Below are 22,825 nucleotides of genomic sequence, written 5' to 3' on the forward strand. Positions count from 1 at the left end.
TTGTTGGGTTTTTCTCTGAATGTGTTATTGTAGGGTCTACCTTACAATATAAAGCACCTTGAGGTGACTGCTGTGGTGATTTGGTGCTGTATAAGTAAAAGTGAATTGCATCCATAGTACTAAAGAAAAATCAGAGTCTAAATAAGTAATGTAAAAGTAAGTATAAGGGTCCAAACAAATAAAGTCTGAGGAAATAGCAGGAAGTGAGGTGAGTTGGGATTAAAATGCCGTTGCTTTTGTGTCTCTGTCATCGTCAGACAAACTGAGAGAGGCACATCCACTGGCTTTTTAATCCACGCTGTGATTAACCTTTTGTACAGGACACAGATTATGGCCTAAATGTGGTGTGCTGATACACACACGCACACACACACACACACACACACACACACACACACACACACACACACACACACACATTGTCCTCTTGAACACAGTGTAATTTTTCTGTGGTGTTGAGTTGTCATTGTGGGTAAAGAAGTTTTAGAGTTTGATGTATGGGTCCAGTCATAATGGGTCATTCCAGAAACCTTGGCATCATTTTGGACAATCATCTCAATTTTGTAAAAAAAAAAATAAGGTGACCAAAATATATACATATTAACCTCCTAGGACCTTGCCTCCACATATGTGGATTATTTAGGACAAAATACTCAATTTTGCTGTACAATGGCCTGATATCCACTTACGAGGACATTATACTGCTTCTATCAAAATTTTAAGCGAATATCCTCATTTGTGGCTCTCATTTTTCTTAGAAACAAAAATTAGCTAAAAAAATAATCTGGTAATTGTTTGTTTTTACATTCATCAGGTCCCAATCAGCCCAAATATCAAAGAGAAATTAAAAATGCATGCCGTGGATCTTAATCTGACTCTGGGAAACTGATGTGTTTACACCAAGCAGGTTTACTACAATACTCTACTAGAAGGACAGTCCAAATCATCACAAGAATGACTTCAGTTCAAGAATTTTTTTTTTTTTTTTTTTCTTTTTCTTGCCTGTCCCGTTTGGCTCTTTTGCCATCAGAATTATTGTCTAAAGGCGAAGAAAGATGCCCAACGGATTTTCTTTACCAAATTGACCATCCCAGCTTTGCCGTAATGGTCCATTTGATTCACCTTTTATTCTTTATTTTATTTTCACTTGCTGAATACGGGACAGACTTGACTGGGGGAAAGAAAAGGGAGAAAGAAAGAGGGAAAGAAAAACAGTTGAGAAGAGGGATGGGGGAGAAGGGCAAAAAACAAAAACCAACAGAATAAGCAGAAAAAAAATAAAAAAGAAAATACATATATCGATCACCTGGATCACCTGTTGAGAAAGAAAAAAGAAAACAAGCAGAAGAAAACGAGAGTAATACAATAAACAACATCACAATGATATATGGGAATATGACAGTAAATACTAAATATTAAACATTATTGTACAGCACGTAAGATCGACAGCACAGTGTGCATTGAGGTAGGAGCCAAAAAGGGTGTAGTTTGTGTGTGTGATCACCCGTGTGTACACCTGTGAGCATGGACGCGCTTGTTTTCTTAAAAGGTTCCCTCATGTAATGATCTGCTAGAGGGTGTGGGGGGCCACTGCCCCGTCCTCCAGGGCATGAAACAGGTATGGAGGAGATCAAAACTCCAGACATCCAGAGGCCCTCAGAACACAAGAGACCAAGGAAGACCAACAGAGGGGCAGCCGTGCCACTGTCCCAGAAAGAGCTGAGGAGAGTCCCAGATGAGGGGTCACTCAGCAGCCACGGAGCAGAAGCCAGGGGGGGTTGCAGTGACGTGCCCGTGAGCTCCGCCGGCAGCCAGCTGTGCCTGAGTGACCAAGCCCCAGGCCGAGAGGCCGGGGGCACCCCACCTCCGAAGTGGCCCAAGCGAGCCCCGGGCTCCAGGCCCCGATAAGCAGCCGCCAAGGAGTGAGCTGGTGTGTACCCGGACGCCCACCCCCGGACACAAAGAACCACCAACGCACCGATGTCTGAGGGAGTCCGCCCCCGGCAGGGGAAGTGGTGGGGGGAGATAGGCCTCCAAACCTTGGAGGGCCTGAGCTGTCCTCAGAGAGGTGGCGTCTGATACCCAACCTGACATGTGGACACAGACATACAGGCACACACAGATACAAACATCCATTCCCACCAGACTTCAGTTCAAGAATGACTCTGGCAGGAGCCAGAGTCGTTACACGTACATGGATATTTGAACATATTAAACCCAGTACTGAAGTCACTTCACTGGCTCCCATTTGGATAAAAATGATCATCTATTATCATTCTATTAGTTCATAAAGCTTTCAGTGGTTTGGCCTCCTAGTACTCTTACTTGTTCAGTGTGCATCAGTCAGACCACTCAGGTCATCAAATCATCTAAGTGTGCTGAGGGTGCTTTAACTTACTGTGGTCCTGTTCTTTGGAACAAGCTGCCCGTTGACCTGAGGACAGCTACATCTGTGCTTCAAAAACAGGCTCAAAACCTTTTTGTTCTCACACTGCCTTCAATATCTGTGTCTGCATGAGTGTATTTTACTTCTTTGTAAAGTTTTACTTTACTTTCATTGCCTACAGGCATTGTAAACCTACATAGATTATATTTTTATCTTTGTGTTGACCACATTGAGTTCATGTGTTATAAAATGATCATCTCTGTAAGTTTATGTCTCAGTGTGTCAGTCATAAAGATTACACAGAAACTACCAAGCCAAATTCAAAGAAACATGGTGGAGAATGGTGAACAAGGAAGAATCTAATGAATTCTGGTAAAGATCCAGGATGTGTTCTCGTAGTGCCCTTGTCATAATCTGTGAGTTTAAGGCTGTATGTGTATCTTCAATCATCCTAAATGCTATAAAGATTCATTGTTAGCTTACTGCCCTGCCCGTTTGTTGCCGGTGGTTTCCTGCCAAGCCAACAAAGTGTCTTTCCATCTCCGGTATGTGTTCACTTGCCTGGGCTGCAGAGGCATCCTGTCACCTGTGTCACTGCCTCCCTATTCACCTGAAAGGCTTTACATTAGATGCAGGTCCTCTGCTCCCCTTTGTAGTTGCCCTCTGTTGGACACAGTTTTCCATATTCCTAAGCTGGCTGATCCCAAGCCGTCCCTTTGGGTCGAACCAATGAACTGTCCTCCCAGTTCTCTGAAGTCAGATCCTATTTTTTTCTGTTTCTGAATTCAGTGGATTCGTTTTTTTTTATGTACTTTGCGATTCTGATTCTGGTCATTAGCCAGATAAAGGTTTTCACCAGCCACACTGCACACTGACATGACAGCCAGAATTAAGGACCAGGTCTTCTTGCATCTCTTTGTAATATTTACATTGGGGATGTTCCTGGCAGAGATGGGCAGTAACGCGTTACTTATAACGCGTTACTGTAATCCGATTACTTTTTTCAAGTAACGAGTAAAGTAAGGGATTGCTATTGCAAAAACGGTAATTAGATTACCATTACTTTCCCGTAGGAACGCTGTGTTACTGCGTTACTAAAACCGTGATTTTTTTGCGAGAATGTCTCATGACAGTGACGTAAGCAAGTGTGACGTTTGTGAAAACAGCTGTGTGCAGATCAACAATGGATAATATATCGAGTGCGGGAGAGAGTATGAGCGTGCAGCGTTTAAAGCGTGGAAGTACTGACCTTACTTTAAGTTTGATTCCATAAAAAGTGACAAAAAAAATTAGTTTCCGTTGTGCGTGGGAAGAAAACTTCTTTTTACATCGAAAAAACCCCTAAACTTCCGAGCAAACACCGAGTGCGCTACGACGTAATGGGAAATTCACAGAGAAACTCGCGCATTCTTCCACTGACCGCTGCGGCACACCTGCACCAAGGTAAACCTCCGCCTACGCCACTCCTGCTTTACAGGTGAAAATAGAGCAAAAGGAAAGCTGAGTCTTTGACTTTATTTATTTTCTTCTGTGTTTTACTTGCATCTATTTGAAAGAGTGAGTGTAAACACACACAAAAAAAATTATTTTATGTGCTGGAATGTGCAGAAAATAGGTTTAAATATTAAACAAATTTCTTCCAGTCAGAGAATGTTGCATATAATTACATTTTTGCTTGATACATAAAGTTAAAAGATTAAAACTAATAAAACAAGTTTTAAAAAGGGACTTTTCCATTTGATTACATTTTGTATGATGGATTATGTAGAAAAAGTAGAATTGGGCTGAAAGATATATCGCTTTATCACCTATTCAGGTTGTAAATCGTGTTTTTAAAAAGTAACTAAGTAAATAATTACTTTTGAAAATAAGTAATCAGTAAAGTAACGGGATTACTTTTTTGGGGAAGTAATCAGTAATTAGTTACTGATTACCATTTTCAAGTAACTTGACCAACACTGGTTCCTGGTAACAAACTTCTTAGTCGACTAAACCAGCGGAAAACAACATTAGACTAACTGACTTTAAAACTAAGACACACTCAGATATTTATTTACATTTGACAACTGTTGTCCTAACAAATGCCTCTGAATCCAGTAATCACATTCTTCACTAATGAATCAGGCACCATTGCACCTCATATGTCAAACCGTCAACAAAGAAGAAACAACAGTTAAAATAAACCGATGTTAAACATTATATGAAAACATGTTATGACAAAAGATGTTAAAATTTAAAATAACAAAATAATTAATTCAGCCATTTTTTTTCAGCTTATCCAAGGAAATTTGAGGCCAGCCCAGGTCTCCTCCTGGGAGAACACCCAGTCGGAACACCCAGAATACGCCCGTATCGGGATCTTTCTCAACAACAATGCTCCACCTGGGGGCAAATAGCTGCATAACATTAGGAATCAACAATTTACCGGCACTGGGTATCAATTAAAATGTAAAACAAATAGCTGAAATTCCTCGTACCTCTGGTACTGTCAGCTGGTTGACTAGTTGCTCATATCCCTAGTTTATATTGCACAAAGCAATCAATAACTCATTGTTAGTAATCTGGAACTGCTTCACAGATACTCTTCTCAGAGTAAGTTCTGAAGAGCTGTTCTTGAGTAAAACTACAGTAAAATCTTTAGAAGATTGTTGACAAATTCTCAAAAGACGGTGTTACATTTGTACGTTTATCTTGTTTACTCTACATTTTATGTATTTCTTCACTTTAAGCAAGAACAGAGTTTTTCCTGAGTGCAACCCAAAGTCTCCTGATTACATTTTGACAAGCGAGATGTCAACATGGCAGAGTTAGGGAATGATAAAGAAAAGTATTAAACAGAAAGTGGAATCACTGCAGCGGTTAAGATTCCTTATTTTCAGCTTGTGTCTCTTTTATTTGAATACCTGATATAATAAAGCCTTGTTAAACGCAGCGGATTATACACAATATAGAGTTGATCTCTTTCAGTAACTGGCTTTTAATCTGTTTCTGTCACAGTCTCAGGTGGAAGAATACTGATGCTGCCCACTCTTTGTCGATGCCTGTCTCTAATCTGCTTTCAGTTGGGTATGTGAATGGAACTCACACGAGGTGGTGGTGTGTGGCTGGTTGTGTCACAAGTGCTTATAACTTTACTGGTCAAGATGTAGAGGAAAGACCTTGAGTTGTTCCCATTTGCAAGACATAGACACACATGAACAGGAGCAGTGGCCAATGGTGATGGTGGTGGTTTAGAGGGCGTTAAACTGGCGTGAGTGTCAGAGGGTACGTGTGGCCAGCTATAGTGCATTTTGTTGTAATGGCGTCCCAGTTGTCTTGTGAGAAATCAATGGAAACCAAGAGTCTCTGCAAGCAAGGGAGGCCAAGACTTCATCAGCCTAAATATTTAATTCTGGGAACACGTCTGAAGCTTTTAAAGATGAGCACACTGCCCTCTTTTCTCTTGCAATGAGCGCTTGTGGACACAAAGACACACTCCTCTGTTTTGGAAGGTGGTGGTGGTAGAGGCATACACTCTGAGTGCACTTGTCACACACAAATACAAACAACACAGACACAAATGAATGTTAAAAACGCACACACACATACACACACATTCATGCTTGGACAGCACTGCCTGTCCATCCTGGCTCAGGTCAGGGCTGGGTTAAAAATCAATCCTAATCAATTATTAAGAGCTTGGGTAGCTCAGCAACTCAAAAAGGGCAGGCAGTCCCATTGCTGCCTTCACTTGCCCCCCCCCCCCCCCCCCCCCCCCAACCAACAAACAAAAGCTCTGGAAAAATAACCCATCAATATATATGATCTGGCTTTGTGGGTGCGGCTGAGCTGATTATGACGTTTTCAATTGGATGACAAATTATTTAAAATGATGCAATTCAGTGTCTTGCTCAAGGACACTTCTACGTCACAGTTGGTTCACCTCTGCTACTAAAATGTAATGAAAGACACCACCATCCTACTCATAGGACGATGGTATCTTTGTACTCTATGCAACTCACCGTAGTTTTTGTTTCATTGCTAAAATTGTGAGTGAAGTGGGAGGCATTAGCAAACTGAATGAAATGTTTGAATTTATCAGATGAAGTATTTTTGTTTCTTAGATCTCGTTGTTGGACCTTTTGCATTTTTTTTTTGCAATTTTGCTTTGGTTTCTTAGACGATTTGGTTATAAAGTCATACACATACGCACATTTTTCATGTTGCTTCATAACATAACATAAATTAAGATTAAATGAAGGAAAAAGATGCATTATTCAAATTGAACTGGTGATATTGCTTTTCACTTTAAAGGAGCAATAATCAGTTTGGTTGTCCTCTAGTAAGATAGAACTGTATATCATCTGAACCTTTCACATGAGTTGAGTAGATCCGGGCCTTACAGAATTAATACAGCTAACATAGATTTTTCTGAACTGGACGAAGACAATTAAACTTTGTGTGTTTGGGACGTTCCCTTTTTTTGCCAGCAAACTACACCATGTTATTAACTTTTTATTTGGCCATCATTTTTGTATGGCAAGGGTTTTAAAGCCTCCTGTTGCTTTGTTTGGCATGCTTGTGACAGCGTTTGTATTTTGCATTATGTGGAAGGAAATATTTTCCACTTAAAAGTCCCGGTTTTAAAACTACCCATGCATGTTAGGACACTGTAAGAGAAAAAGATGTAATGTGAGTCTTCAATTAAAAAAAAACAAAACATTTTTTTTGTGTCTTTTTAATTATTTAGTCAGTGGAGTAAATTTCCAAAGGACGTGAGTAGAACTGAGACAAGTTCCACAAATGTACAAGTAAGTGTCTTGGGCCACACCCATTTAAAGCCACAATACAACGATAGTTGTAAATAAAGATGAGACAGGCTGGAGACAGGCTTTAAACTTTACATATTGTCTGGACCAAATTTAACCCATGTTGACATTTGGCAGCAGAGACAAATACCTTAAATGTCAATCTGTCAGCCCAAATTTAATGATTTTTCCTAAAAGGATGCAAAATACACAAAAATAAAATTATTTTTAAAATTGTTATACTGTTGTATAGGTAGTGTACACCGAGGGTGTACAAAATCTGTAAGTAAGTAAGTAAATAAATAAAATTAATTTATATAGCACATTTCTCAGATAAAAATCACGAAGTGCTTCACAATAATCCCAGATATATAAATAAAATATTATAAAACAATGAAAAAAATAATTAAAAGCAGGTTTGCATAAAAATGTCTTCAGCTGCTTTTTAAATGAGTCATTGGAGTCTAGACAGTGTAAAGACAACGGAAGAGAGGCCTTTGTGCCAGTGCCTGAAAACCCCAATCCCCATGTGTTTTGAACCTAGCATGTGGGACCAACAGTAACCTGTGACCTGAAGACCTAAGTGCTCGGGATGAAGCATGAGGTTTCAACAGGTCAGAGATGTTACTGGGGAGCTTCACCATGCAGAGCTCGAAAAGTTTCGACTAAAATTTTAAATCGAACCCTAAAATTTACGGGCAATCAATGAAGAGAAGCCCAAACTGGAGTAATGTGTGACCTTTTGTTTGTGCCAGTTAAAAGTCTTGCCCCAGCTGAACAGTCTGAAGGTGATTTGTTGAGACACGTAAAAAGACTGTTACAATAATCCAAACGAGAAGAGATAAAAGCATGAATAAGCATCTCAAGTTCTGCCTTTGACACCAGTAGTCTGAGTTTAGAAATGTTTCTTAGATGATAAAAACAGTTCCGGACCAGTTGTTTAGAGTGTTTGTCAAGAGACATTGAACTGTCAAATATAACACTTAATCTGAGGCTCGACTGAAATGAAGGGTCTAAAAACCTGATATGCTACCCAATTTCTGAGAACATGTGATCAGGAGCAATAATAAAAGTTTCTGTTTTATCTGTATTAGACTAGAGGAAATTGGCATTTAACCATTGTTTGATTTCAGACAGACACTTATTAAAACAAGACAATTTAAAAAACTCAGAAGCTTTGAAAGAACAGTATAACTGAATGTCATCAGCATAGAGATGATAAGAAATATTATTTTAACATTTGATAATTTGGCCTAGAGGGAGTATATGAAGACAAAAAAAGAATCTGACCTAAAACAGATCCTTGAGGCAAAACTGATGTTTCACACAACACTTGATGCATACAGACAGTAAAAGATCTCTCAGACAGACTGGTGTCTTTGAAGGTGTTTGCATGTTTGACTCTTTCCAGAATACTTATGTGTGAGCTTTCTCTCACGTTCCAACACATACATTTCTGGTTAATATGTGACTCTAAACTGACCATGGTTATGAGGTAGATCAAGCGCCTTAAGGCTTTATCAGTAGTTTGAAATCTTATTGACTACAACATGATGGTGATTTTGTAAATTATATTGGTCATTAAAGTTACTGTGTGATTGACAAGTTGCTACTATATGAGTGTGCAGTGTCTCTTGGTCAAAACACCAAGAATGGTAATAATGAAAACGCCCAACTTGAGGCTTCCTAATGGGACTTCACTAACCAACGGATGACATCATTGCAGCAATGTCCATTTTTATGTACAGTCTTAGGACACAATCAGACTGTCCTTTGTTTAACCCCTTCTACACCAAAGGGAGTTGCTCTCTTTCACATGAACCAGTAAATAGGCAAATCCCTAAACAACCAGTGCTACTAGTTCTAAACTTGCAACACTTTCGGATGTCCATGCCCATGACTTACTTCCAAATAAAATATAGTTGTAGCATGCTTCGTCAATTGCATTTTCAATTTTTGTCTGATATGTGTCATGGCTGGAGCATGAAGTTCACTGCCAACTGCCAACCATGTCCTTTCCCCCAACAGAGGACATGTCAGAGTGGGGCCAGGGTGACCCATATGAGCCTTTCTCCAATCAATGGGAGCTCGTCTTAAGTGTGATTACTAAAGACAGGCAGACAAACACACATAAACATAGACACACGTACACAGATAGGATGGCCATGCGTTGGTCGATGCTCCCTGGGCTGGTCTGTAAAGGCGTCACATCTGAGAAGCATGTCGTTCCAGCCTGATGAGCAATCTTCCTCATCAAAAGACCTTTATCCCAATCAATAAGGCTTTTGGCAAGGGAGCCCTACACCGCCTGTCCACTGTTCCCACCTCTGTGTTGCTGTGTGCGTGTGCTCAGCAGGGGATTTGTTGGTGTGTGTACATTGTTCATGTCAAATGCAAGGTTTTCACCCAAGGCTGTACGCTAATAGGAGAGCTGGATATTACTTTTCTTGTTTTATATATGTTAATATCTGCACTTTCACAGGTGTCACTTAAAGTTCAAATGCACATGAGCTTGACAACTGAAATGTTTTGGTTCCAATGGAGGCCTCAGCATCAGTCTGTCAAATGATTTTCTCACTGATGTTCCAGTTGAAAAAAATCCACTTATATAACTCTGTGGTAGTTATTAGGTGCTCAGTTTTTATCACTTTCTTCTGTATTCAAGTTAGACATTGTACTTCTTTAAAGACACGCTCTGATTGTACTTCCATTCAAGTTGTGGGACGTCCAAGACTGTTCTTGAACAAAACACACTGACATAAAAATGTAATATGTTGGTGTTTGAGAGGTATTCTAGGACCACTGATGAGTTTGTATGCAATCTGATGATAAGAACTAAATAATTATTATTTTTTGAAAATAGTTCAGCAGGAAGGAGGCACTAAAGCAGCACTATTTCACATCATCATGTTATTTTTATACAAGTTGTCTTTCTGTACAAATGTCCGCAATATATTATCATTATCCCATCTTCCCATGTTGTGTTACCCACGTGGGGTTGTTGATTAAATCATGATTGTAGCTTAGCTGTTGCTAATCAAAAAACAAACCAATAACAGTACAATATGAACAGTAGCTTGCAGGTGGTGTCAACCTCAATGAAATCAGTTTGATTTATTTTTTTATTTCTTTGCAAGACAGTGAATAGGTACTTGTACAAAATTTCACTGCACACCGTTCAGTACCCAATTTAAAAAAAAAACAAAACAGAAATATCATTTATGTAGTTCCGATTGGAGAAGTGTGAGCAGGCCGTATCCTTTGGGAGTCCTTAATATGAGTCAACCGACCATTCAAATCAGCCTGCGGTTGAGATAGTTCAAGAAAACTCCGAAGATAAAATAAAAAGTACCAAAGCAGTATTTCCTTGGTTCCAAAGGCAAAAGTTAAGCTAAAGTGGAAACTGACTGAAAGCTAGTGCTCCTCTTAGCCCTGATAGTAACAGGTACAGAAATACACCAAAAGTGAATCAGAAGAAGCCTGACTTTTTTATTGATCAAATATTGGTCAAACATGAAATATTTTTCAGATTGCAGATTCCCGTCTCAGTAGTCACAAATGATTTTTGTCTTAGTTATCAGTAGGACAGGTGCAGAAACCTTAAAGGATAATAATATGCATAAAATGATATATTGTTATTAGTATTATTATTAGTAGTAATAGTAGTATATGTTGAAAACCAAAAAAAAAAAAAAGATGAATAGTGTGCTTGCGTGTATAAAGTGTATGTGTATGATGACAAATTACCATTCTCTGCAAGTCTTTAACCTGTTGGCCATAACAGGAGAGCTGTGAATTCATCTATCTTGCTCATCCCACAACTCCCGCAGGGGGCCGGTTAATTAACCTAATAAAAACACCAACCATTTTCCTAAGGTAAATTGAATTGACTTGTCAATGATGTACGTCAATACACATAAGGAGCATTAGTACTTAGTGAGAGGAGCATTAAAGGGGAATGGGTATGTGTACAAAGAGAGCTGTGTAGCAAAATGGGTTTACAAGTGATCATTCTGCATGATCTGAGTGCTCTATTTCCTGTGCGTGCGTGATGAAAATAATTTCATATTAAAAGTACAAGCAGCAGCGTCATTAAGCAATAGAAGCCATTGAACTTTGTGACTCAACAATCTTTTTTTCTGTTTAATTACATTCAATTCAATTCAATTCAATTTTATTTATATAGCGCCAAATCACAACAAAAGTCGCCTCAAGGCGCTTCATACATGCATCATAACCTTATTTTTTCGGACAGGAATGCCTGCAAACTCAAAATTTCAGCCACAAAGAATTTTAGTTGATACTATGCATCATGGATTCCTCAGATGTCATTAAAATAGTCCTAAAATTCTGTCAGTAAATTCCAACTTTTCATGTTTTATTTGATATAGTCAAGTTTCACTCTAATTGCATAATTGAATAGACTCCTTTTTCTGAGTTTAAACGTTTAAATGTATCAATTAAATTTATTTTGGGCTTTTGTTCAACTTAACATTTCCAGTTTTTCCAACTGAAATTTCATATATTCAAGTTTCATTCTAAATATTGAAATTTTATGTCTTATATTTAAGTTTCATTCCATACATTGTTTTATTAGATATATCCCTTATTCTATATAATCAAGTTTTATTCAGTGTCCAAACTTCATTCTCTATATTTCCATATAGACAAGCTGCATATCATATAGTCAAGTTTTAGTCTGTAGAGCCACAGTGTAGTGGTTTACACATTAGCTTAGTAAGTGAATAATCCCTGATTTGTTCCCAGACGGAGACATTTGAGATTGTATTGGGAAGGGCGACTGGTGCAAAAATCTGCCAAATCAAAAGATGCGGCGCTTCCTGCTCTGACAACCCCTTGTGAATAAGAGAGCAGCTCAAAGTGACTTCTTTTATCCAAGTTCTATTCCATATATTCAAATTTAATTCAGTATACCCAAGTTTCATTCTCTGTATTCATGTTTTGATGCCATATAGTTAAGTTCGACTTCATATTTTATTATTTATTCATCCATATATCAAAGTTTGATTTCTAGTTTGTTTCGAGTAAAGACTGTAACGTGTTTAAATCTCAATTTGTGTAGATTAATTTTTTTTTTAAATTCTTTAGGCAGGTTTATCAATAAATTGAAAGTAAACACAACTACTGGTCATGATCACAGATTTGAACATTTAATTAATTATATTTTAATGTATAAGGTATAAAAATAAAAATACTGCATGTGCCACTAAAACAGTGCAAAACACAGGATTCTGGTAAGCCCCCCCCCCCCCCCCCCCCCAAAAAAAAAAAGAACAAAGCAAAAACAAAAACAAATAACAAACAAAACCCAAAAACAACCCTAGATACGAACTTGGTGTTCATTAAAATGCTGCTTGCCTGTTTCACATTTTCATTTCATCAGTGATCTCTTGGAATCACTGTGCACAGTAACACAGTAACAGTAAACCTCTGTCAGTGATGGAGGAAGAATGTTCTCTTTATTCTCCCTTTCTTTAGCTTCCATCTCTTTCTCTTCCTGCATTAGAGCCTCCCACTGCATCCCTGCCTCATCCTGTTAATGTTAATAGCTCTGGCTGATGTTTTAATAAATTAGGCTTGATTAAGAAAATCGTCGCCCTTTTGATTCTAATGGGCTCTTAAACAAACTCTGCCATGACAGAATAATCATAAAAAAAACATAAGAGAGTGGAGTCTGTTACTGTGTAGTGTGTGTGTGTGTGTATCACTGCCTCTGCGTATGTTTTGGGAAGTGAAATTTGGATTGGAGAGTGTGTGGAAGCACCCAGTGATACCACGTCTTCACTGGAGAAGTGGAAGCCTCGCTGTATGTGTGTGTGTGATGGTTTACGAGCGCTGCTTTCTCTCAGCCATTAAGCTCCTTCCTCTGGTCTCTCCCTGTGGTGGTGTAATGACCTGCAATCAGCTCTGAGTGTATCTCCATTAAAAGGCCTTTTCGTTCCACCCTACACTGACGAGAAGTGCTCAGTTAGAGAAATTAAAACACGCAGGAGGCTCCATTGCTTCTCTAGTTATTACAGATCTATAGTTTCTCTTACCACTACCTCCTACGATGACAGTTATAGTATTTAGTTTCTTTTGCAGCTCCACACTGAAAACTTCTTCTATGGAGATAAAATACATTTATTTCTGCTAGCTTGGTTAGGCTGGTTGTTGCTAACAAGCTACCACTGTCCAGTCCTGCCTCATGTTGTCCTGTGCACAGGGCAGCCAGGTCACTGTGAGTGTCACTCAAAGCAGCTGACAGTAGCCTCTGTTCTGCTTTGTGTTATTTGCTTTTTTCTGCTACAAATTCTGGATGTAGTTATTAATTATTATTAATCTTTGGCTCTCTTCCACAATGCATCTTTAACCCGTGTCAGACTCCCCTCACCCCAACTAGTCATGACAGATGGCTGACCCTTCCTGAGCCTGGTTCTTCCTGTTAAAAGGGAGTTTTTCATTCCCACTGTTGCCAATTGCTTCTCCTTAGCGGGTCATCTAGTTGTTGGAGTTTTCTTTGTATTGTTGTATGGTCTTTATCCTCCAACATGTTGTTGTGATTGGGTGCTATATAATTAAAACTGAGTTGGTCCTCTAGGTTGCAGCAACTCTCTAGAGTGAACATGCCCAGCCTGCAGAAATGGAAAAATGTAACTTTCAAAAGAATAGACTAACATATAGCACATAGAACAGGACATTGTTATTTTAAAACATTGTCATTATGTTACTTTTGAAAATATTATTTCAAATCTTAACTCTCCAAGTGTTTTTTTAAGTCCAAGGGGATGCGGTGTTTCATTAATACAAGAAAATAAAGAACAAATACTAAAGAGCAATAATAAAAATGTCAAACTTCATTTTACCGTGTACAGATGTATATAGATGTGTTTAAGTGGTAGGTTTTTTTTGTGTGTGCACATAAAAACAAAGAAGTGAGAGAAAAAAAAAGAAAAACAAATCACTGAATTAGTATTAGTGTTATGTTTACTTAACAAGACAAACTGTCTTTAGCATTCACATTACCCTGATGCCTTTGATGCTAAGACTACCAAGACCTATTTATATAGTGTTCAGTAATACAAAACACTCCCCCCCCCATGCACTGTAAATTAAAGATACAGCATCCTCCCATGGTTTGGGCTGCAGCCTTGGATTTGAGTTGCATTGCACTTGTTCGGTCTTTTGCAGTTAGCTTCTTGACCTCTTCTCCAGTGTGGTTTACTCGAGGAGTTTCAAGCAATTTGTAAACAATACATTAAATATTAATTCCAAGGGAAGCCACACTCCTGCTGGTAGATCCTACTACTCTTCAGAAAGAACAGTGCTTATTTGAAGTGAAGTGTTGTCCTTTCACAAATGAGAACGTCTAAATAGAGGCTAATATGTTTCACTCGCTGCATGTTACACTAATCCTGTTGTTCAAATGCAGGATCCCCCACCATTTCTTATTAGCAATGTACACGGGCATCCCCCACAAATTAATGACAGCTATTTATGAGAAATGCTAGCTAATAATTTAATGCTTGTGAGCAGCAACCAGACTGATTACAATATAATTATAACATTACTCCTATGTAGCTGAAGCTGTAGAGGCTGACAGAGAATTCAAAGAGTGAGAAAACTTTTACTTCAATTCAATTCAATTCAATTCAATTTTATTTATATAGCGCCAAATCACAACAAAAGTCGCCTCAAGGCGCTTCATAGATACAGAGAAAAGCCCAACAATCATATGACCCCCTATGAGCAAGCACTTTGGCGACAGTGGGAAGGAAAAACTCCCTTTTAACAGGAAGAAACCTCCGGCAGAACCAGGCTCAGGGAGGGGCGGGGCCATCTGCTGCGACCGGTTGGGGTGAGAGAAGGAAGACAGGATAAAAGACATGCTGTGGAAGAGAGACAGAGATTAATAACAGATATGATTCAATACAGAGAAGTCTATTAACACATAGTGAGTGAGAAAGGTGACTGGAAAGGAAAAACTCAATGCATCATGGGAATCCCCTGGCAGCCTACATCTATTGCAGCATAACTAAGGGAGGATTCAGGGTCACCTGGTCCAGCCCTAACTATATGTTTTAGCAAAAAGGAAAGTTTTAAGCCTAATCTTAAAAGTAGAGATAGTGTCTGTCTCCTGAATCCAAACTGGAAGCTGGTTCCACAGAAGAGGGGCCTGAAAACTGAAGGCTCTCCCTCCCATTCTACTTTTAAATACTCTAGGAACAACAAGTAGGCCTGCAGAGCGGGAGCGAAGTGCTCTAATAGGGTGATATGGTACTACAAGGTCATTAAGATAAGATGGGGCCTGATTATTTAAGACCTTGTATGTGAGGAGCAGGATTTTGAATTCAATTCTGGATTTAACAGGAAGCCAATGAAGGGAAGCCAAAACAGGAGAAATATGCTCTCTCTTTCTAGTCCCTGTCAGTACTCTTGCTGCAGCATTTTGGATTAACTGAAGGCTTTTCAGTGAGTTTTTTGGACATCCTGATAATAATGAATTGCAGTAGTCCAGCCTGGAAGTAATAAATGCATGAACTAGTTTTTCAGCGTCACTCTGAGACAGGATATTTCTAATTTTAGAGATGTTGTGCAAATGGAAGAACGCAAATGACTCCAAGGTTCCTCACAGTGTTACTGGAGGCCAAGGTAATGCCATCCAGAGTAAGAATCTGGTTAGATACCATATTTCTAAGCTTTTCAACGCCGAGTACAATGACCTCAGTTTTATCTGAGTTAAGAAGCAGAAAGTTAGTGGCCATCCAAGTCTTTATGTCTTTAAGACATTCCTGCAGTTTAACTAATTGGTGTGTGTTATCTGGCTTCATGGACAGATAGAGCTGGGTGTCATCTGCATAGCAGTGAAAATGTATGCTATGTCTTCTAATGATGCTGCCTAGGGGAAGCATGTATAATGTAAACAGAATTGGTCCTAGCACTGAACCCTGTGGAACTCCATAATTAACCTCAGTGTGTGAAGAGGACTCTCCATTTACATGCACAAATTGGAGTCTATTAGATAGATATGATACAAACCACTGCAGTGCAATACCTGTAATACCTACAGCATGTTCTAATCGCTCTAATAGGATATTATGGTCAACAGTATCGAATGCTGCACTAAGGTCAAGAAGGACAAGCACAGAGATGAGTCCACTGTCAGAGGCCATAAGAAGATCATTTGTAACCTTCAATAAAGCTGTTTCTGTGCTGTGATGAACTCTGAAACCTGACTGAAACTCTTCAAATAAACCATTCCTCTGCAGATGATCTGTTAGCTGTTTGACAACTACTCTTTCAAGGATTTTTGATATGAAAGGAAGGTTGGAGATTGGCCTATAATTAGCTAAGACTGCTGGGTCTAGAGATGACTTTTTGAGTAAAGGTTTAACTGCAGCCACCTTGAAGGCCTGTGGTACATAGCCGATTATTAGAGATAGGTTGATCATATATAAGATCGAAGAATTAATCAATGGCAGGACTTCTTTGAGCAGTTTTGTAGGAATGGGGTCTAAAAGACACGTTGATGGTTTGGAGGAAGTAATTATTGAAGTTAACTCAGAAAGATCGATTGGAGAAAAAGAGTCTAACTTAACATCAATGGTACTAAGAGTAGCTGTAGATAATATTACATACTTTCATATCTTTATCCACCATATGCACTTCTTAGTTCATAGAGTGTGCATGTGCCATGTTTACACTGTATGTATGTGATAGTGACAAACCTGAAAGAGTCGACTCTTTGTGTATCAAGGACTAAGAGTGAACTGTATCATGTGACTGATACAGTCAACTAAAGCAGCATTTTAAAGAGGTGCTCTGAAAGTCCCAGTTGATCCTTCCCATTTATCCATTTTCTAGACCTTGTAGCCCGTTCATATTCAATAAGACACACAAATACATTTCAACCTTTGGGCAATTGTAAGGTTGCACACCTCTTCATCAGGAGGTAAGCAGTGTGGATATGCCATCTGTACAAAAAGCTTCAGTAAATCAAAATAAAAGCTGCACTGTAGTCTTTAAAAATAGTGGCTTTGGCTCAGCAGGTAGAGCAGGTCATCTACTAGTTGGAAGGTTGTTGGTTTGATCACTGTCTGCGCCAGTCTGCATACTGCATTGTCCTTGGGCAAGATACACACCTTGAGTTAGTCCTGATGCATTCATGAGAGTGTGCATATCAGGTAGAGAGCATTGGAAAGAAGTCTCTTTGTTAAGACAAAGCAGAAAAACACTTTCCTTTTTTAATGTTTTAATAAAATCTGAGTGCCTTTAGATGTGGGAGTAGCACAGTATTTTTCATTCCTCATCAGAATTTAGTGAAGATTGTTAGCTCGACTATCTGTCTGGGAGAAGCCCCACATCTGTCGCATTTGTGTTTAATCTGTTAATTGAAGACCTCAAAATAGATTGTTAATTGAATAATTAAACAATGAACATATAATCTATGATTTTTTTTCCCAACAAAGAAACGTCATCATTTTTAGTAATTAACGGGCCTAATATTCATATATGTGCTTTCTATCTATATTTTCTATCTATCTATCTGAATGATGTTTCTTAAGTTGAAAAGTGCAAATTTATTTATATGAAAAAAGAAGGACCTTTGGATAATATAGAGAAAACTCCAACAATTAGATGACCCCTTTGAGCAAGCACTTGGCAACAGTAGGAAGGAAAAACTCCCTTTTAACAGGAAGAAATCTCCAGCAGATCTAGGCTCAGGGAGGGGCAGATGGCTGGGGTGAGAGGAAGGAGACCGGACCAATCCATTAAAATTCGAAGAATCTAAAATTTCTAAACCATACCGTTAAACAGCGGTCCCCAACCTTTTTTGCGCCACGAACCGGTTTATGCCCGGCAATATTTTCATGGACCGGCCTTTAAGGTGTCGCGGATAAATACAACAAAATAAAACTAGTACCGGTACCGAAAAAAAGAAAATGTATTCATAACACACGTGAAAAGACCCAGGAAAACCGAGTAAACGATAAAAACGATAACAAAATAAAGCTGAAAACCGATAAAAACCCTGAAAACTATACATTTCACACCTGAGCCTCAACTCTCGCTGCCCCGTACCAAACGACTGACGGACCGGTCCGAGGCCCGTGGGTTGGGGACCGCTGCCGTAAAATATCACAAATTTAGACAATATATTAATTTGATTTTAACACTCCTTTTAACACTCCACACAGCTTAATTGAAATCCATCTCTACTTCTATTTTCTTAACCACTTATTCAATTTTGATTCACAGTGAGCTGTCACAGGTTACATCCTGGACAGGACCGTACAGCCAGTCCATTGCAGGCCTAACTTAATTTAACAATACAGTGAAATCAGTGAAATCAGTGAAAAGGGGTGCACTGGAGTCAAATATTTATCTAAATGAGACCTTGGTGTCACAGATGAGCAGAGTTCACTGAGAACGATTCTCAGTATGCCCCCTTTGTTGAGGCATAACATTTCAGTTTACACACTTGCAAAGTAACCTCTAAACAAAATGCACAAAATGATTTTCTCTAAAATAAAATCAGCCTTTGAAACAATGTTTAGAATCTTGTACCACTGTGAATACAACTGATGGCAATAGTGAACAATGTTCACAGCAGAAAAAGCATCAAATCATCCAGAGAAGCCACTCTGGCAGTGTAATCGACTTCCCTGCTCTCTGCGTGTGGATGCCTGGTATGTTATACATCACAGCATTGTTCTGTTATTGAAAACATGGAAAATCACTTTAATGGCGCTTCTTATCAGCCAAATGTTTTGTCAGTTATGACAAAGTTTGGAGGAAAATGTTGCCAACGAACGATAGCTTAACGCCATATCAGTTGCCAAGTGAAGACTAGAATGGGGCTATGACTGTGTGGGAATTTTCTTTGTGACTGCTCAGTGGACGCTTCGGGTTCTCAGGTCTGAGAGGAATGAATGGTGATGTGAGTGAGAGTACCTGATTAAATAAAGGATAAAAAATGACTCCCACTCGCCTTGATCACCCACGTCGTCTGTCTTGTTTGTTTTTCCTGCGTGCTGTCATTCTTTCTATTTTGTCACCCTGTCACTTTCTTTGTGTTGCTCTTTGGAATGTTGCTATTGTGCATATGGCTGTGCATGTTTCTAACTACATATTTATTTGTGTTCATAACCCCGTATCTACATGTGAGAATAGGCGGATCTAAATCTGCATACGTGTGCACTTCAGTCTCTTTGTTACTGATTTCAGTCATTGGACTGAAGTAGGGAATGATTTACAGGGCAATGCTGTCATGTACACATATTGTTTAGAATCACCTGCATGCAACTGCATTACACTTTGAACACAAAGACACCTCTGTGTAGTATATACTACACAGAGTAATGATTTCATCTTTTTTAGGTTTAGTTTTTCATTAAAACAGCTAACTACTGCAAAATGAGTAAGAAGACAAAATAATGAAAAGTGTCAGAGTGTCAGAAGTCAGATAACTCAGTAGCTACTTCTCTGTGTTCGTGTTCCATAACTGAATGATTGTGAGATGCTTCCTTTGGTTCCTTCAAGACGTGGGACCCATGGATATCCAGGCAGCCAGGCAGGATTTGAACCTTGCTGTCATTGACAGTCCTCTCACAGTTTCTTGTGCACTATTTATTCATTCAAAAATAACATTTTTATAATTTGTGATACTTGGTGTGTGATTTTCATCACACACAAGAACAAAGAAAGTCTTAAAATGTTTCACTTTGTCTGTGATGAAAAGACAATATATGAAAGTTTACCCCTTTGAAGAATATAATGAAAGAAAAAAACCTTTTGATAAATTATCTTTTTGAGCTCCATTAGTATAATTACTTATCAGTATTTACACATCTATACTTTCAAAACAGTGTTGTGGTAAAGTGTGTAATAGAAACATGGGTCCACTGTGTAGATGTCACACTTTGCCTCTCCTAAGCGTGAAACAGGCACACATGCTTAAGCTGCAATAAGCTGCAGTAAGTTGCAGTAGGCTGCAGTAGGCTGCAGAACCAGCAGAGGGCGATATTTTATTCCAAGACATGGAAATAGTCAAGGGAAACGTTTAAATAGAGATTGCTAAAAAATTTACATGTAAATACAATATTAGCTACCTAGCTTAATCACTTCCTAATCACCTGCCCGTTTGCGTGACTTGACGGTCTACATCTTTTTGCAGTCTGTTTACCTTTTAATCATTTGGTGTTTTAACTGTTTAGCGATTGCTGTAGTAGCTTTGTGTGCTTTAAGCTTAGATTAATTTCTGGAAAAATGCATTTATATTTAAAAATCGATTCAGGATTTAATGAATTGGTATCGCGTTATTCAAGCTAAAATCGATTTTTTAAACCTACCCCTAATTTCATACCTTCTTGGTCGGCAGCAATGTGTATATATTATCCAGCATGACTATTAAATGCTTTGCTATGATAACAGGTTGATATTTTCATATAGCCATAATTAAAAAGGTTTTTTTTAATTTAATAAAATATATATACGAAGTTAGTTTACCTGCTATTTAGGCTGCTATGTATATAAGTGTATTTGTGTGTTTACATTTACAAAGGCCAGAACTCTCCACCAACACCTCCAACTGCTTGCAGCAGATTGGTTGGGAGTTTTTCCTTCTCACTATCACCAACTGCTTCCTTACAGGGGTTTGTCTGATTATTTAGGTTTTTCTCCCAAATCTTGGTACATATTGTACAGTCTTTACTTTACACTATGAAGCATTTTGAGGCAAATGTCACTGTAACTTGGAACTATACAAATAAAACTGAATAGAAGTGATTTGAAAGCAAACTTAGAAATGGCCCCAGCTAGTTTGGAAATTCTACATTATCTGTAAAGCCAACTACAAAACAGGACAAAAATCGGTTGTGCCTGATTATGTGATAACATCATGAACACGTTTTGACCTGAACAGTACTGAGCATCAAGAACAAAATACACTGTTGGACCTGACAGCTGATCATATTATTCTGTGTAGTGTATCAGAGTTGATCAATGCCACATTTGGGCAACATGCAGTGTAAGAGCAACACGTTCTGTTATTTGATCTAAATAAAAGGCTAATGTTAATCATCCCATACTGCCTCCCTGTTTCCGTTCAATTCTTAAAATTTATATCACATAAACCTGTCAGACTTGATTGTTTTCTTTTATAATTTAATCCAGTGCAGAAATGTAGCTATACAGAGTAAACCGTCTCTCAGCCCAGGTATGGTGAGACTTCCTAACTCTGCAATCTCTTCATCTGACACACTGACCATTTATCAGAGAAAAGAATCGCATAGTCAGAAACCTGTGTAAGAATGTGCACTAAATGGAAGAAAACAGCCTACAGAACAAATGGCTTCTTGGCTTCAGTTCATACTGGGAAATGTTGTGTTTTTTCACATAATGTGTGATGAGTAGATAAGAAAAGAAACAATGAGCACAAGTTGTTGCTGATTTCTTCAGTAGTTTCATTCTTGTCCTTTAATGTGGCTTTACATTGAAAAGCTGGTATGCAGTCAGATGCTTTCATCTGCATCCTCTGTATTTTCAGGGTGTATTTCCACCACTCTCCATCAGCCAGTGCATGTATGCCGATGAGTCTCTTTATGGAAGGGTTTGTGTGTCTAGATGTGTATTTTTGCAACTGCAACCTACCTCTCCTCACGCTGCCATAAACGCTGCTGTCTCTCCACCTCGCTCTCTCTCTTCCTCTCTCTCTGATATACATAGCAATGACCCCTGTCTCAGTCATGCTGGCACCATGCTGTGAATTCCATCTAAGCAGAAAAACAAGTGGAGATTGTTATGCAAATGGCTATGTGGTGGGCCTTGTGCAGGAGGAGAAAAATGGCAATGTTTGTATCCTTATGTGGGTGCTGGGTGGCAGTAAGAGAGGGGGGAAAAGACAAGATACAGAAAGGGAAGAGAAAGAAAGGGGAATGAAAAAGGAGTAGAAGGAAAATGGAGGGGGCAGGAAACATATTAAAGATACAGAAAAGAGACAGGATGGCATGATAAGATGCTCTTTTGAAAGTATGTTTACAGGAATAAACTCTGCCATAGGCAGGAGGTCTATACCTGCAGGATGTGCTTACCATGTAAGTTATTCTCACTGATCAGCCAGGGGTAACTGGGTACACCATGCAAATAAGTCTCTTCTTGCAGGGAGTTTGTATATTTTCATATATCATATTTATGCCCATATTTCTGTAAATGCTAACTCTTTCTTTTTCATCCTGTCAGCATGCGGCCTAGGTACACACAAACACGTGCAAACCCCACACCCACTCACAGCACGATGCGTTGAGAGGTAATGAAGGGAAATAGCTGGTTAGTTACTGTTTAATTGTCATTGCACTTGATGGGGAATACGTCAACCTGGCGCAGCTTCACTGACCAGAAAACAATGACTTCACACACACACACACACACACACACTTAGAAAAGTGCTGAAGATACGTAGAAGATGGAATTCTTCATGTGTGACCTATATCTCATAAAGTACCTTTTGCTGAAAGTGTAATTGTTACTGACTGGCTGGTTGGTTGTCGATCGCTGGGTGAACAAATCACTATGCTCTGACACTGGCTACAGATGTGTTTTATATTATGGCTAAAATACATTCAAGTTTTACGATTTTGCTCCTTGCGTAGCA

The 22,825-nt window shown here is 38.8% G+C and overlaps 1 protein-coding gene and 1 long non-coding RNA gene across 11 annotated transcripts in view; both read left to right on the forward strand.

Annotated features, from left to right (window-relative positions):
* The window catches only part of LOC146504921 (uncharacterized), a 483,966-nt gene that overhangs the window by 152,922 nt on the left and 308,219 nt on the right, over positions 1–22,825 (forward strand). The gene's annotated exons all lie outside the window — the stretch shown is intronic.
* LOC146504923 (uncharacterized) lies at positions 982–12,259 on the forward strand. The gene is made up of 2 exons (XR_014877739.1): positions 982–11,314; positions 11,389–12,259. It is a non-coding gene; the product is annotated as an uncharacterized LOC146504923 (long non-coding RNA).

The sequence above is a fragment of the Neolamprologus multifasciatus genome, chromosome 13 (assembly GCF_963576455.1).
Source record: "Neolamprologus multifasciatus chromosome 13, fNeoMul1.2, whole genome shotgun sequence".
Classification (NCBI taxonomy): domain Eukaryota; kingdom Metazoa; phylum Chordata; class Actinopteri; order Cichliformes; family Cichlidae; genus Neolamprologus; species Neolamprologus multifasciatus.